Consider the following 16,781-nt stretch of genomic DNA (forward strand, 5'->3'; position numbering starts at 1 on the left):
TATTTAATAAGATATCTAACAACAGAGATAACATTGTTGTAAACAGGACCAGACTGGACATGAGAAGGGAAATACTGGCTGTTCTGATGTCTGAAAATATATTAAACCTGAAGGCAGATTACTGAAATACATCCCACATGTAAAAGCTTTCATACAGACCAAGCAACAGCTGTAAGTTACCAAAGTAGCACTTGAAGCCATCCATGCTGTAAAATGACAATGTATCAATAGTTCCCATCCATTTAATTACAGTTTAAATTTTCCAGTCTGACACAGTAATAAATTGAAAAATGGCACATTACTAGCTTCCCTCTGGCCCCCATTAAAGACAGCTGCTGCACATGGTATATTGTGAACTTTTCTACATTTTTGCCATTCTTTCTAGCTATTGCCTATATAACAGGATGTTTAATTTTAATGAAAAAAACATTAGTGCAGTAAGATAAGGTCATCAGTCGTTAAGCATAATGCAATTTCTGTAATAAAATTGTATAGCCTTCATAAAAAACTTTATGTGGGTTAAGCACTTATAATTACTACCTAAATTTTGTCTGTCTGAATGTATAAATTGGATGCATCTATAAAAAGGATGCACACACAGTGAAAAGTCTTTATGGTACTTTATGGTTTGCCTTCCGTATGTTATTCAGCGTATAGTAAGTCATCGCCAGTGCTGGAATCTACAGAGAAAAGACCACATACTACACCATTCTTTAGTAGAATGTCTAAGAGTGGTTTCAGGTTTCTCATTCATTGGACCAGTGGAACATTATATAAGTCACACATTTGGGTGCTGGTGAGAGGCTAATTAGTTTTTAACTTCATGAATGCTTCCTACTTAATAATCATCAATATTCACATGGGAACAGACCACACGTCCACCCCCATGGATGAAGAACATGATTTAAAAGCCATGTTTACAGCCATATAGAACGTTGAACATGTACGAGAAAAAAAGAAATAGACTCCAGGAGGAAGACACGAGGGGCTTCTATAAGTTTTCATTTTAATATCCTCAGCCAAGAACAAATCAAGGCGCAATGTATGGAGCATTAGTGATGAGCTGTTCATTCATCAGTGATCATTTTATCATTTAACTCACTGTCTACACATTCTAGTGTAGTTGTGAAATTTGTCTGTCTACACATTGTAGTTGTGAGATTTGTCCCTACAACTGCATATATATATATATATACACTTCAATCCACTTATCAGTCAAATAAGATTATGCGAGTCAGGTAATGTTTCCATATTTTGGAACTGGATGGAATTAAAAACCTTCTAATATGCTAGCCATTTTATAAAGTCAGGAGATGTTAAAACATTTCATCTTGTGTAGGAAGCAGGATAATTGTTTTCACTAAGAAAAGGAGTTTGAAATATTTTCCTAGTATGCCCTCAGGCTTATTTAATTATTCTATTATAAATGTTATTTTATAACAATGTTTTAATATTGAAAAGTTTCTGGAGTAAGCTTGCTTTGTATTGGAGTCACCCTTATTGTTCAGCTAAGAAAAATATACAACCCTTAAACAAGAAACAAGTCCATTTCAATTTGAGAGATCTGTCTAGAAATGTTATTTCACCAAGCTGAATGAGTACTACACCATCTTATTGTTATTACCAATTATATAATTGTCACAGGTTGTGAATAAAGAGAGTAGACTGCTATTTTAAAGAGTAACAAGGTGGGTGAGGTAATGCCTTTTATTGCACCAACTTCTATGGTGAGAAACAGAAGCTTTTGTGCTTAAAAATTAAAAGCTCTGCTTAAGCCTGAAAGCTTGTGTCACTCCTAACAGAAGTTTGTCCAATAAAATTACCTCACCCACATGGTCTCTCTAATATCCTGTGACTGACAGAGTAGAATATATAGAGAAATGTGTCAGTCAGATACATTAAATGAACAAAGCCTTCCAAGAGCAGTAATGGAATCGCCTTTTGCTCAGAATATATAAACAGACCTAAGCAGCACAAGAATATATAGCCTAGAGAACAATCCTGGGATTGGCCACAAGATTTATTAGGTCTCTAACAGCTCATTTTCTTTTATCAGTTAACCTTTACATCACTTTTTCTTTTAAACACTCTGTGCATTTTTACCTGCTCATATACTTGCATATTGGAAGCAAAGAGGTAATTATAAGATCCTGTGGTATTTAATAAAAATATCCACCTTTATCTATTGAACTAAGGTCACTCAAATTCTGTACTCGTTTTTGTCAAATCCAGTGCAGGTATTAGTTGTCTTTCCTCATATTTGTACTTCTATCTCCAGTTTTAGATCTTATATATTTTTCTCATTATTTCTGGAACTTCTCTCCCACTTTTCTGTGGCTCTTAATCATTAAGATTCAATGAAACTCAACTACACGTGTTTTTGGAAAGAGTTCTGAAATCAATTTACTTTAACCTCAAGTAATAGATTAATAAAACTTCATTCTAGTAATCTACACAGATGTATTAACATGTATTATTCATCACTGAAAAAAACCATCCCTAGAAGATTAATTTAAATTGTTAACCTCAACAGGTGTTTCAAAAATTGGTTCACTTCTAACAAGGGCAAACTAACAAGACTGTTACTCATTGAAAAAAAAAATTTCCAATTTGGATCTGCATCCTTTTGGTTACAATAAATTCTTATTCTCTTGTCATATGGCTGTCACTTGGCCACTTCATTCTGGTCTCTTGCCCAGAGTAATTTACTTATCAATTGAAATTTCACGGGTGTAAGACCTAAAGGGAAAGATATATTTTAGACATTTTAATAATCTGGGTACAACTTCTCTCTATAAAAAGTTATCTGTTGAATTAAATTTAAACAAAGTTCAGGTTCATTTTTCATGGTCTTCTATACATGTGATCAATTTCCCTTTTTTCCTTCCTTTTTTTAAAAACACATCTCAAGTCAACCTTTTGGCTCTAGTATTCTCTGCCACAACCCCTATTAATTTCCTGTCATTTTCTGTAAAACACACTGGTTAAATAATCCTTTATGATACATCAAGTCACAAAATTCCTTGTTGGAAATAAAAAGTTGCCCTTCTCCCCTGTAAATGGGAAACACAAGTAGAATAATATTATTTCAGCTTTCTTCCAACCCGTTTAGAATACCTTCTCTCCTATTAAGTGAACTTTTTCCCCATGCATCAAATTATTACACATTTAACCTTTATATTACAAACTGAATTCCTATACATTGTATCTAGAAACTATAAATGTAGAGATGCAACTATAGACATACAATAGCCAAGTTAACATAGTAAACAGATTCTTTACCCAGAATACAACTGAACTGTCCACATTATATATCCCTTTATGGATTCTGGCATTATTGGCAATTAAAAACATCATGTATAGTGTTGCCCTTTCTTCTGACTTGTTCTAAAATTGCTGTCAGCCCTCTGCTGAGTGGTAGCAGATGTTCAAGACCTTGCTGGCTGACTTCACAGACAAGAAAAATTCAGTGATGTGGAATTTGGATATATTCTTGGTGCAACTTCATTTATTTACATAAGTACAGTATATGGTGCTGAGTTGGGATGGTCCAACACCTTGCTGAACAAGTTCTTGGACTAGGAATCTCAAGCCAATACCAATGCTCAGACACCAGGGATCAACTCTAGCTCAAGAATGTACTCTAAGTAGAGGCAAGGGCACAAAGGAAATTCTGCTGCATGCATAGCTCACTCTCCACAACACAAAACTACAAATACTCTCAAATTAATGATGCCACATCCTATCATCTCAAGAACAAAAATGTGCTTGCATGCTAAGAAAGAGAATTTGGAAGCTTGTGTGTGACAGCACCGTCTAGTGCAACCTTCCATAACAACAGTAATAAAAGTGTAACTGTGTCCTTGGATAAGTCCTCATCAGTGTGTCTTTAATCCCAACCAACTACCAGTGCCCTCTCAGTTCAAATTAGCAGATGTTCACCTGACCTGCTAATTCAAACCCCAGAAGTTTGACTACAGCAGTGTCTATCTTCTGCATAGCATAGACTTGGCCTCAATGACCTAGGAATACAAATTTTCATTAAATCAATGGCATGTGAGTTCCTAAGTCACTCAAGAACTTCTGAAAATCCTACTCAGTATGTGCTTGTAAATCAATTGAGCATAACTGAAATGCTATTTTAGGCAATTTTTGTCTCTCCTGTTTTAAAATGTGTAGTTAGTTCTTTTTCTCCCTCTTTTTCTCAAGATTCTTCCTGCTGGGCAACAAAATGACATCATCATGTCAGTGTCAACAGGCTCTCTAGCAAAGCAAAAGCAGCCAGAGGCAGGAGTTAGGCAAGGGTAACAATCAAAAGGTGCAGCCCCCTAGTTTTCTTTAAATCTACAAAAAAGAACCATTGGGAACCTGGAAATGAAGTAACATAGAAACTTCATGTAAGTTATTTAGTTAATAGACTACAATGTACTTTGAAAAAAATTAAATTACATTTGCAAAGGTATAGAGATAGATAAATTATCTACAATTTCCCACCCAAATCTGCTCAATTTTAAGGAAGAGTGGAGCCCTCTAAGCTAATATCCTGACAGGTGTTTTTATTCAATAACATAACACATTTTTAAACCTACTATCATGGTGACCTTCCTAGCTCTATCTAGAGCTAATAAGCACTCCCTCTACTTCGGTGCCAGCGGAAGTTTATAAACTGTTTTTATTATGTCTTTACCTTCAGTCCTGGATACAAAAGATATACAACTGTCTAACCTGGAAGTGATGAACACATGTATCTCAGATGAGGATCTAGCACTGATGTCCTCATCTAATTGAATATGTTCTCCAAAACAAATGATAATATTCTGGGTAGACCGAATGGAGAGATTGTGTCATGTAAGGATACTGACTTAACTCAGCTACATGGCTTGATTCATGCTGTAGAGGACTGGGTGTCTATGAAAACAAGAAGTCTACGTGACTTGATGGAAATGTTAGAGGAAGTGTTGGAAGGTTTTAGATACAACAGATATCCAAAATGTATAGTGTTAATCCAATTTAGTATAATTTAATGTTTCCCCATCAGTCATAGGTGGCTTCCCTTCAAATATACTCCAGTCCCAACATACCGTGAAAGAGCATAAATAGGCAACCATGTCAACACAGAGCAAGTGGAAACCTAAACTATTTCTGCCTAAGACAAGAACATAAACATGCCCATGCTGGGTCAGACCAATTGTAGCCCAGTATCATGTCATCCAATAGGGGGGGCAATGCCAGGTGCTTCAGGGTGAGGGAGAAAAACAAGGTAATTTATCAAGTGATCCATCCCCCGTCATCCAGTCCCAGCTTCTAGAGACATGAAGATCTTTAGGGATACCAACAGCATAGGGATGTCCCCCTCAACATTTTGGCTAATAGCCACTGACTTATCTTCTATGAATGTATGTTTTACTAAACCAACGTGTTTTGTTTCAAGTCAGTTTGATATGTAACTTCCTGTGCTTATGGTGCCTCATAGGAGTAGTTGTTTGCTTGTTTAGTATCCTCATTCTCTCCTTTAGTGTGGTGCTCCTTGGCTGAATGATCTTTCCCTTCGGACAGACCCATGTGGTACATCAACTGAATGCAAGTACATCATGGAGGTGAAGTCTGATAGAGCCCCTCCCCACACCAAGGCTATGTCTAGACTGCAAGCCTCTTTCGAAAGAGGCTCTTTCGAAAGAGCGCATCTAGACTATGATACGCGGATCGGAAAATCGATCCACTTTTTCGAAAAAGAGCGTCCTGACTGCTGGACGCTCTTTCGAAATTAAAAGCCACCCGGAACCGCTTCTGCCAGGGTATGGGGGCAGCATTTCCTTCCGGGTGCTGCTGCCTGCCTGCCCTTTGCAGAGACGCGGCGTGGTTAAAGGGACACTCCTGAACACCCGTTGCTCTGCTTCTGCAGATGACTTTGCTGTCCCTCTAGGAGGTAAGCAAGGCATTGCAGTGCTGGTTTGGAGTTCTCAGCTTCCTGGGACACCCCAACAGGTTTTTTGTTAGGAGGTTTTTCTGTTTTAGACCCATTTTTTTGGCATGGAGCCAGAGCTGCCCCTGGGCAGGCGATGGCCCCACGCCATCATACTGCAAGTTTTGCTGCATCTGCATGACACAGTCATGAGGCTCCTTCCCCAGCTGGACCCAGACCAGAGGTACGAAGGGATCGTCCGTCAAGCAGCCACACTGCCCTTGCCTCCAAACTTCTTTGTGGACAAGCGTGTTTGGAGGCTTGACACCAGCTCTGACTGGTGGGACCGGCTCGTGATGGAGCTCTGGGATGACCAAGAGTGGCTACGCAACTTCCGGATGCGAAAGACCACTTTCCAGGAGCTGTGTACCTGGCTCGCCCCTGCTCTGCAACGGCAAGACACCCACCTGCGGCCCGCTATCCCCCTGGAAAAGAGGGTCGCCATTGCCCTCTGGAAGCTGGCAACCCCCGACAGCTACCGCTCCGTGGGACACCAATTTGGAGTGGGCAGGTCTACTGTTGGATCCATCCTGATGGAGGTAAGTCATTGTCTGGGGACAGTCACAGTTTGGGGTGGGGGGGAAGGGAGACTGTCAGGAAGGGCAAAGTGGAGTGGGAGTGGGAGTGGGAGGGAGCTCCTCCACTCACCCTGAATTGTTGGGGGGGGGGTTCTGAGGATTCCCGGGGTGTTTGAGAGGGAAGGTGGGTGGTGGGTTCTCCTCCTAAGAGATAAGGCACCCCTTCTAACATTTTGTTGTCTGTCTCGTTCTGCAGGTGGTGAGGGCCATCAATTCGGAGCTGCTCAATAGGCTCATCTGTCTACCAGATCTGGACAGCATCATGGCCGGCTTTGTTGCCCTTGGCTTCCCGAATTGTGGAGGGGCACTCGATGGGACACACATTCCAATCCGTGCACCGCCCCATCGAGCAGCCCAATTCATTAACAGAAAGGGCTACTTTTCTATGGTCCTCCAGGCCCTGGTCGACCATCGTGGCCAGTTTTCTGACATTTGTGTTGGGTGGTCAGGGCGGGCACACGATGCCCGCATCTTCAGGAACTCGTACCTCTACCGGAGGCTTCAGGCAGGAACATTTTTCCCGCATCACAACTTTGCAGTTGGGGATGTGCACATGCCGGTGTGCATAGTGGCTGATGCGGCCTACCCCCTGATGCCGTGGCTGATGAAGCCCTACACCGGCCACCTGGACGCGAGCAAGGAGCAGTTTAATGCTCACCTTAACCGGGCTCGCAACCAGGTGGAATGTGCATTCAGACGTTTAAAAGGCAGATTCCGGTGCTTGCTCACACGCCTAGACATGGGGGAGAGCAACATCCCTGAGGTGGTGGCTGCGTGTTGCGTTCTCCATAACCTGGTGGAGAGGGAAGGGGAGGCCTTCCTACCAGTGTGGGGTACAGGTGCTGATGGCCAGGAGAGGCACTTTGCCCAGCCCCAGACAGCTGCCATCCGCCAGGCTCACCGGTCTGCTGTTGGCATACGGGAGGCCCTACGGTAGGCCACTGACTCTACTGAGGGGCTTCTGCCTGGGGACTGGACCCTGGCCCAAAAGAAGCTTCCCTCCACAACCCATCTCCTGACACTGTTTGGAGAAATCATTAACACCAGGGTTTGTCTCAAAATAATAAGTTCTGTTTTATTTTTTTAAATATCACTCAAAAAATAGTATAACTGTTGCACGCCTGTGTCTGCGGCTCCCATGTCCCCGAGATGGAGGTGGAGGTGGGGCTGGGGTGCTGCGGCCCTCTTGCACGGCTCGTCCGGCTGTGGAGGAAAAGAAGAAGACACAATCAGTCCTAAAAAACTGGACTCTGTAGCACTTAAAATACTAACAGGATGGTTTATTAGGGGATGAGCTTTCGTGGGCCAGACCCACTTCTTCAGATCAGAGTAATACGGCTACATTTCTATCACAATCAGTCATGTGTGCAACAGCTGTCCAAAAGGGCATGCCCTCTCCTTGAGACAGGGGAATCAGACATTTTGAAGGTAACACTGTGTGTGACCTGGGCATCAGCCTGAGCATGACAGGTTTCCCTTGTGCATCACCCACTGTGCACCCACCTACCTCCCGCCCCCCCCTCGGTGTTACACAACCTCACTGCACTCACCTGCTGCTTCATCTCCTGCGCCAGACGACACCTGGGAGGCCTCTGGGGTCTGGGTGACTGGCTCCAGGGTGAGGGTCGCCGTCTCCTCACTGTCCTCCTCTGGCACCATGTCCCCGTCTCCTGAGTGCTCTGGGTCCTGCTCTGGCGCGTCCACCACAGGGTCTGCCAAGCTTGACTGGATGAAACGCCGTGGTGTGCGTGCTTCACCACCACCACCCAGGATCTGGTCCAGCTCACTGTAGTAAGGGAAGTAGTAGGGGGCTGCACCAGAATGGGAGCTCTCCTCCCTGGCCTTGACATATCCTTGGTGCAGCTCTTTAACTTTGGAGCGCACCTGGTCCTGGGTGCGGGGGTAGTGTCCCTTCTGGGCCAGGGCCTCTGCCATGCGGCCATAAATGTCAGCATTTCGCCGCCTGCTTTTGAGGGCTTGTAAGGCCTCCTCCTCTCCCCAGAGCTCCAGAAGGGTCTTGAGCTCTGGCCCAGACCATGATGGTGCCCGGCGTTTGGAGCCCCTGGCTGGGTCCCAGGAGGCTCTCTGGAAGGGCCAGGAGGGTCTTGGGGCTGGGACATGCTGCACCTAAGTAGCCGTGTGCTCTGGCTCCTTTGCTGCAACAAGTGGCTGTGAGGGTGCCTGTCCCTTTAAGAAATGGCTGCAGACAGGAACCAGAGACATGCAACCCATGCCCCAGATTGTCCACCAGGGCTTCTTCCTGGAGGCCAGTATTTTCGAAAAAATGGCCTCCCCACGTCCACACTCACTTATTTTCGACGGATCTCCGTCAAAAAAGGCGTTCTTCCTCGTGCAATGAGGTTTAGCGCCGTCGAAAGAAAAGCCGCATTCTTTCGATTTAATTTCGAAAGAACGCGGCTGTAGTCTAGACACAGGTGAAGTTTTTTCGAAAAAAGGCTACTTTTTTCGAAAAAACCCCTGAGTCTGGACACAGCCCAAGGAAAAATGCATAGGTCTGGAAGGGACCTCTTGGGTCATCAGGTCCATCCCATGATATTCAGGGCAATCATGTCATGCACAAACCAGGCAGAGTATCACCAAAGGCAAATACAGTGCAATGCTAAACTGACTTGAAAGAAAATGTCAGTCCAGTTTAACAAACTGAAATGAAATGTTTCAGTCTCGTGATGTTCCAGAATGTTTTGTTTTAGCCAAACATTGAGGAAGGGTGAGGGATTTTCACCTAATTAGATACTGAAATTCCAATTTTCATTCTGCTGTATTAAATAGGCTCACTTAAAAATTGTGTCAATTTCAGTCTGAATTTGTTTGTGTATTTTGTTTCTTTTTGTTACAGTAAAGCCCAGAAGCACCAAATTCAACTAATGCTCCATTTTGCAAGGTACTTCATAATCAGGAGTAGTCATAGGTCCTGCCTTGAGAAGCTTACTATCTAACTAAAAGATATACAGAGCATGCTTTCAGTAACTAAATTAATAGCCTATGGCATTAAAAGTTAACCTATGACTGCTTTTATCATTCATTTAAACCTTTCATGTCACCTTAGTTTTCAACTGTGATACAAACCCTCTTATTACTTTCAGTTATAGTTGCATAATTATAAGTGCATTGGAATATCTATATTTCCCATTATCACTACCTCGTCTCAGTTCCCTGTAGGTATACCTATTTTTGAAAATCAAGTAATACTCTGATCCCTTTTCAAGGTTATTCAGACACCATACTTACATATAGAAACCTATCCATATTTCTACAATAGCAATTATTATCCCTAACCAAAATGAAGGGGTAAGATTAACATTTGCAGAAAAGATACTCAAATACTAGTTTTTGCATCCTCACTATTGTTTTCTTCCTAAAAAGTTATTATGGAATGGGGAAAAATAAACAATATGTAAGCCATCTCCAGTAACAAAGCCAAAATGTGAACTTTAACACCACACCTACTGCAATTTCATTAAGAGAGAAGCACAACAGTTTATTATGAAATATTTCCCTCCTTTGTTTTCAATGCAGCACTCATACTTTTCGATCTGAAATGTTGCACCGCATAATTTTAATACTTTTTGATTTTGATTGATTTATTATTTTGTCATATTATTTATTAGATTATATGATAAATCCAATACAATTCATCATAGTATTCTATAAATATTGCAACAAATTATTAAAGTGATAAAATCCCATGGCAGAAATTTAATGAGATCATGTCATATTTGTGTAAAAGCCAAGTAATAAATTGGTACTTCTGCACTGGCTGTCATAACCTTAAAGGGGATGCCTACATGTTCATCTCTTAGATGTTTTAAAATGCAAAGCAAAAATTCAAATCTACATTTAAAAGATTAGGTCAAAGAATAAATAAGTCTTATAATGAAAATGTTAGGAAGAAACTTAGTTGTGGATTGGGTCTCTTATAGTACAAATATATTTTTTCCTGCTGTGTAGGGGAGAAATTCAGAAGTGACCTGAAAACTAGTACGTTGATTAAGTATAGGCTTATCCTATGTTTACCAATATTTTAGGGAAAAGATGGTGAAAAATCTCAGGTTGATTTTAACCTTTTTTCCTTGAAACTCATTATTTTGTAGGACCTCTGTTTCTTAGCTATTCTGCAATCCCATCTAAGGAGGCTACATAGTGCAGTATTGGGCTACATCTAGACTACAGAGTTTTATCGGGAAAAGCGGCAAGGAGTCCTGTAGCACCTTATAGACTAACTGAAGTGTAGGAGCATAAGCTTTCGTGGGCAAAGATCCACTTCGTCAGACTCCTCGCAGCTTTTGCAGATTCAGACTAACACAGCTACCCCTCTGATACTTATCGGGAAAAGGTATGCAAATTGTTCCTTGCAATTAGTGTACCTTTTTCTGAAAGGTTTTTTTTTTTTTGGAAGAGGCTTTTCCAAAATTTGACCTGTCTACACTGGGCCAAATTTCGGAAAAACCTCCTCTTATGGAAGAGCCCTTATTCCTCGTGAAACGAGGAATACAGGGGCTTCCAAAAAAGCATGTCTGCTCTTCCACAAAAAAATGTCAGAAGAGCAGACACTTTCCCTGGATGTGGCAGAGTTTTTCCGGGATGCCAGAGGTATCCCGGAAAAACTCCATGGTCTAGACATAGCCTAAGTGATCATAACTTTTTATGATGGAGTAAAATAAAGAATAAAACAATTAGACTGAGCAAATAGTGGAGAAATTATTCCCAAACACTTTCACTAAATCAGATCATCAATTTGATCCAACCATGTCCATATAACTGTTTTTGTTCATTTTTCCAGTAATACCAAGCAACAAATTTAATTCATATACCAGTTTAAAAGATTATTTTCATATATATTTCGTATGATTACTAAAGGATACTTCTGATATTCAGGGCTTTGTCTTATATAGGCACCTTTTGCTGCCCACCTTCATTCTGATTTTTTCAGACTTGCTACCTGGTTAACCTAACACTCACACAAACACTTACTTTATGTGAATATTTTTTTAAACACTAAATTCTATTCTATAGCAAATATATCTGTGATGCCTTTCTTCTTTCTAAACAAGGTCTCAGCAGTTTCTTTTTAGTTCTAATTTCCACAGACATCTTATAAAGAAGATATATCATCTTAAAATTCCAACGCCTATTTATCTGCTAAGACTCTTGCCATAAATGGCTTTTCATCATCCCACGATTATTTCAGCATTCTACTGATTTATTCGGGAACTATTCCTGTTTATTAAAGATTGTCATCCAGTAAAGGAACTGAAACCACATCATGTAATTTATGTAATCAACCAATCCCCTATAATATTTTAAAACCATATATGACTAATCAAAAAGTATGTCAGTTCATGAACAGAAAAGATGCCAAATCCAATTAATAAATTGTTTGCAGCAAACTATTTGACTGGATTAGCAATTAATTGAGAGGTTGAAATGAAAAGCACGTATGTTAATACACTTAAGACATTTCTAAAACAACTTGTTCTCTGCATATATAAATTATAGGTAATTAGAATCCTAAAAAGTGCTATGCATATTAAAGGAACATATTTAAACTATCAATTTCCCAATTTTGTCCCACTCCGCCTTAACTGCTAATGTTATTGCATTGTTTCTGTTTATTTCCGGGGCTTCCCACCATGCTGTTTCTGGTTCATCCTTGTAAACGTCCCAGAAGAAAGATTTTTCCACTTAAAGACTTCTTGAGAATGGGGCCTGGTAGTGCTTAATACCACAGACTAAATAAAATGGAAAATCTCTTTATTGCTAAGGTCTTGTGTTTACTTGATGCTGGTTGTTCTGCTTGCATCCCTAGATCCTATCCAGAAAAAGGAATAAGGATTTATTAATGTAAGCTGTTAACATGAATACAATTTAATACCAAAAACATAATTGTCTCATGTTCCCATAAATAACTGTACTTCCTCCCTTTCACCAAAAAGTACAATTAGCACTTGACATAACTTGTTGCTCTGCCTCTCAACAGTAAAATTGTGGCATGACAATTTATGGTGCCACCCTGTGGTTACTTACAGTAAATGCAAATTCATTCTCAAAGAATTCTGAAAAATTTAACAGATTAAACAAAAAGGATTCTACCGAATAGTGATAGAAATGTAGCCGTGTTAGTCTTTAAAGTGCTACATAGTCCTGTATTTTGATTCTACAGAACTTATTCTAAAAAACTCTAAGAAGTTAGTAGAAAATGGTCATATAATTTTGTTTGGTTGGTTGGTTTTATTTAGGAACCATCCTACAGGTTTGCATTGTAGGTAAGGATACAGTATTCTAAAAGTCAGGGATAAACTTCTCTAGAATTCTGTAAGACTTTCATAAAACTAAAGAGATTATTCTTAGTACAGATGAATGACAAACGGCTAGAATGCCAGAAATCTACTACCATAATAGATGACTGCCTGGATGAAATCTTTGACCCACTTCAAGGGTCAAAGGACTTCAATGGAGTGAGAATTTAATTATCTTTGGCTCTCTTGTTTACACTGGTGGCTACTCCCTGCACCACAATAACTCCTCCCCATATGTTGCTTCAGCCACAACAATTACTTCATTTCCTCACCAACACCAGTCACCCTCCCCTCATGTATTCTCCCCTCCCCCTCCCCCCCACACTCACACACAAACCCATTCCTTGAAGGATGTAAAAAGTATCATGATCCCTTTTTTTGGCCATTATCAATCCATTTTTATGTCCTGTGACTTCTCCCACTATTTCTGGCTAGTACATATTCTTCTTCCTCTCCTGGACCATCTGCAAGTACTGAAAACGTATTCTGACTGAATATCACACGCGTGTTGTTCTTGTTAAAATGTGTTTGTAAGTATAGAACAAAAAAGGAAAATAAAAATGAGGCATTCTATGGGGTGAAAATGTAAAGTGAAAAGCTGTTATTGCCAGTTGTTATTTTGTTAGGAATAGCAAAACTAGGGAATGAACATTTGTATTTAACTAGTTCCACGTATATTGTCCAGTAAAGTTTCATTTAGTTATGGCAGGATACTTTAAACCTCTTGAGTTTGAACCGAATCATAGAATTTAAATGCAGAATGGACCACTAAGTCATCAACACTAGAGTGTAGGGACTGCACCTAGTCCCAGAATACAGATCTTCTACCTTATACCCTTTCCTTGGACCCCATTGTGAACTGCCTCACCCTTTTACAAGTGCTGACTTCCCCACAGGTTAAGTTCACTTTCTCCCAGAACTCCTGATATGTGAGTTGTCTGGTTCCACAAATTAGCCTCTTCCAGGGCATGTGATGTAACATAAGACGGACTGACACTTTGCATAGGATCTAAGCCACCACTGCTCTTTATTTATTCAAATGAAAATATATAAATCAATACCATTTTAAAAACCTACACAATTCCTTGCCTCATTTTTTTCCACCATCCCATTCCATTATTTGAGCTGGGATCAGTGTTCTCTGAAATCACAGAGGGTTGTTCTCCTACTGCAGCACATGAATTGTCTTCTCAATCATGGAACCTCTCTCTCCAGGTCAATTTGCTTTGATTTTAATTAATCCTGCATCTAAAACAGTGTGAACCTGCTAGGAAAACATGCCTGCCCAAAGCTTCCTGACTGGCCTCCCACAGGAGCCAAGCTGCTCCCTCTGTAGCACCACAAAGGAGGGAGGTGGGAGGCCAAGCCCCAGCCTCCCTGGCCCCAGAGCATAAGGAGGACAGCTTGTGGCCCCACCCTCACTGGCCCCAGAGCCCAGGGAAAGAGGGCACTTAGGATCAGCAACATTCTTCCCCTGGTATGCCTACAGTAGGGAATCTAAGGCAGTGTGTGGGTGTGGCCAGGCTGACGGATTGGGAAGGCAATGCCTTCCCCTGCCTAGCATACCAGCCGCCTATGATGGGACATAAGCTCATCAGTCCATGGTGAATTCCATATTTATATAGGGGTATTCAATGGTACAGCAATTTTCCTAACATCAACCTCAATTCTTAAGTTGTTCTGATAGATTTCCTGAAAATCACCATAGTGTTAGGCTGAGTGTTCTGAAAGAAGAAGCTTCGTGCATGCTGTTTGTGATCTCCTTTTTTCCTCAGACCATCCTGTGTGCGCACACATTCACATATATAAACAGAACAAATTACATATAGAAACACACACGTACACCCCTGACTCATGACACTGGCTTCTCCATTGAGAGGCTTATCTCAAGTTCCTAGAATATTATTACTATTGAGCAGAGGGACAATGCTGGTGTCAGCAGCAAGACACTAATCTCAGAAAGGACAACAATATCAACATTCTAAATGAATTTCAGGAGTTTGGAATATAAATTCCCAGGGTTTTTTTTTTTTTTTTTTTTAAATCTTCACAATGCTCAACATGCATGTGACTAAAATAAAAGGTCCCAGACCCAATGTCACTGGTAAAAAGATGGCTGATGAATCAATGCAGGTTCCATACATCTCATTTTGTTTACTTGTTTTACTGGAGTCTTTTTAATGGTCAATGTTTTTCAAAAAGCTACTGTGATGGCCTTTTCCAGAACCGTTTTGGTCATCTTAGTTTGCTAAAGCAGAGGTATATAAAATTCAGAATACAGTAGAAATGGGAAAAAGTTAACAAGAGTATGACAACCCTTGAATACACTACATAAATTCCCTTCTGCAGCATGTCTGTGTAGCTTAGCACATAAAATTCTCCCAGATTACATTTGTAAAGCTTTTGCTGATGATGTAGATCATTAATAAAATAATGAAGTGTTGAAAGATACTTCAATTTCTTCATTAAAACAAATGTATCAGGTGTCATCTCCATATCTAATCCAGCCAAGCATTACATATTCTCGTCATCGCTCTACAACATCAGGATCTCACATAATTTTAAGAAATTTGCATGGAAAGGAGAATGTGATGAGCTTTTCAAACTCACGAGTATACTTTAGAAATGTGCAAGCATTAGCAGATTTCTTTTAGCTGAAATCAGGTTAATGGCTGGATACCCTGCCATGCGTTTTTATCAGCTTAAAGCTTTTAAATCCCCCAGTCAGAGAGAAGGTACATTGACCCTCACAGCTTTACAAAGATGTAGCTCAAATTATTGTATTCTTTGAGAAACTTAATTAGACTAAGGTAAATATACTTCTCCAGCGTGCAGAGGATAGAAACAATAAAAATCAGGGCATAAAAACTAAGTGATGCAGTGTAAGCACAGTAAACAGGATTCTAATTATGAATTAATTAACTGGAAAATATTGTCTAACCCTGCAGATTACTAAACCTGTTTTAAAATTTCTATTGCATTTTTTTATTTTTGTGTAGTAAAAAACAAACAGAATCCTGCAATTTAAAATTTTAACTCAGCCTATGACATTAGTTAATATATGATCACACAATGTTATAATGGTTTGAAACCTTCGACGTGTTCTATCAGCATTCCCCATTATATTGAAAGGAGATCTTTTTTAAACCAACAATATCTATTGGTTATGTACGTGTAGCTACTTCAGAGATAAAGGAGAATTTTTAGTAAATGGAATCTGTATAGGAATAGGTAATAAAAATGTACACAGAAAAGATTCTGGTGCAAGATCATTGCTACCATGTTTGTTGATTATTTTGAAATGGGTGTCCAAGAAAGTTTTTTTAATCCTATAGAATAATCTAGAATGATGACAGTAGTAGAAAATGTATGAATAGGTGTGAGTTCAATGGCAATTTTCCTCTGATATCATGTCAGGCCCATTGCCAGCAATTCTAGCACCCTGGGCAAAATAGTCAATGGGCTCCATGCACACATAAGCCATGGATGTGCTCTGCATGACATTTGGGTGGTGCTGCACCTATGCTAGCTAATACCCAGCCATTTGCTGGCTATGCTGCTGGGTGTGTTCTTCCAATATCACCAGGGATTCCACATGCCCTCCTGGTAGGGTTACCAACTGTCTAAATATACAAACCCAAAGAGCCTTACCCTGCCCCCATCCTGCCCCTTTCCTGAGGCTAGACCCTCTGCTCACTCCACACACACACACACACACACACCTCTGCTCACTCCACACACACACACACACACACACACACACACACACACACACCCCTTTATCACTTGCTCTCTCCCACCGTCACTTTCACCGGACTAAGGGGCAAGGACCATCTCCACAGCAGCCACTGGTTGCAGTGCCCAGATAATGGGAGCTATGGAGTCAGCATTTGGGGTACAGGCAGCATGCATAGAATCCCTGCT

General features: G+C 40.5%; 1 long non-coding RNA gene across 4 annotated transcripts in view; it reads right to left on the minus strand.

Annotated features, from left to right (window-relative positions):
* Positions 1–16,781, minus strand: part of LOC142826921 (uncharacterized) — a 175,363-nt gene that overhangs the window by 58,063 nt on the left and 100,519 nt on the right. Inside the window, exon 3 of one of the 4 annotated variants that reach the window (XR_012901191.1) lies at positions 11,793–12,370. The exons of the other annotated variants lie outside the window; for them this stretch is intronic. This is a non-coding gene — a long non-coding RNA (uncharacterized LOC142826921). Of the gene's footprint in view, positions 1–11,792; positions 12,371–16,781 lie in introns of those variants that run through there. 4 annotated transcript variants of the gene reach the window in all.

Source organism: Pelodiscus sinensis, chromosome 1 (genome assembly GCF_049634645.1).
Source record: "Pelodiscus sinensis isolate JC-2024 chromosome 1, ASM4963464v1, whole genome shotgun sequence".
In the NCBI taxonomy this organism is placed as follows: Eukaryota; Metazoa; Chordata; order Testudines; family Trionychidae; genus Pelodiscus; species Pelodiscus sinensis.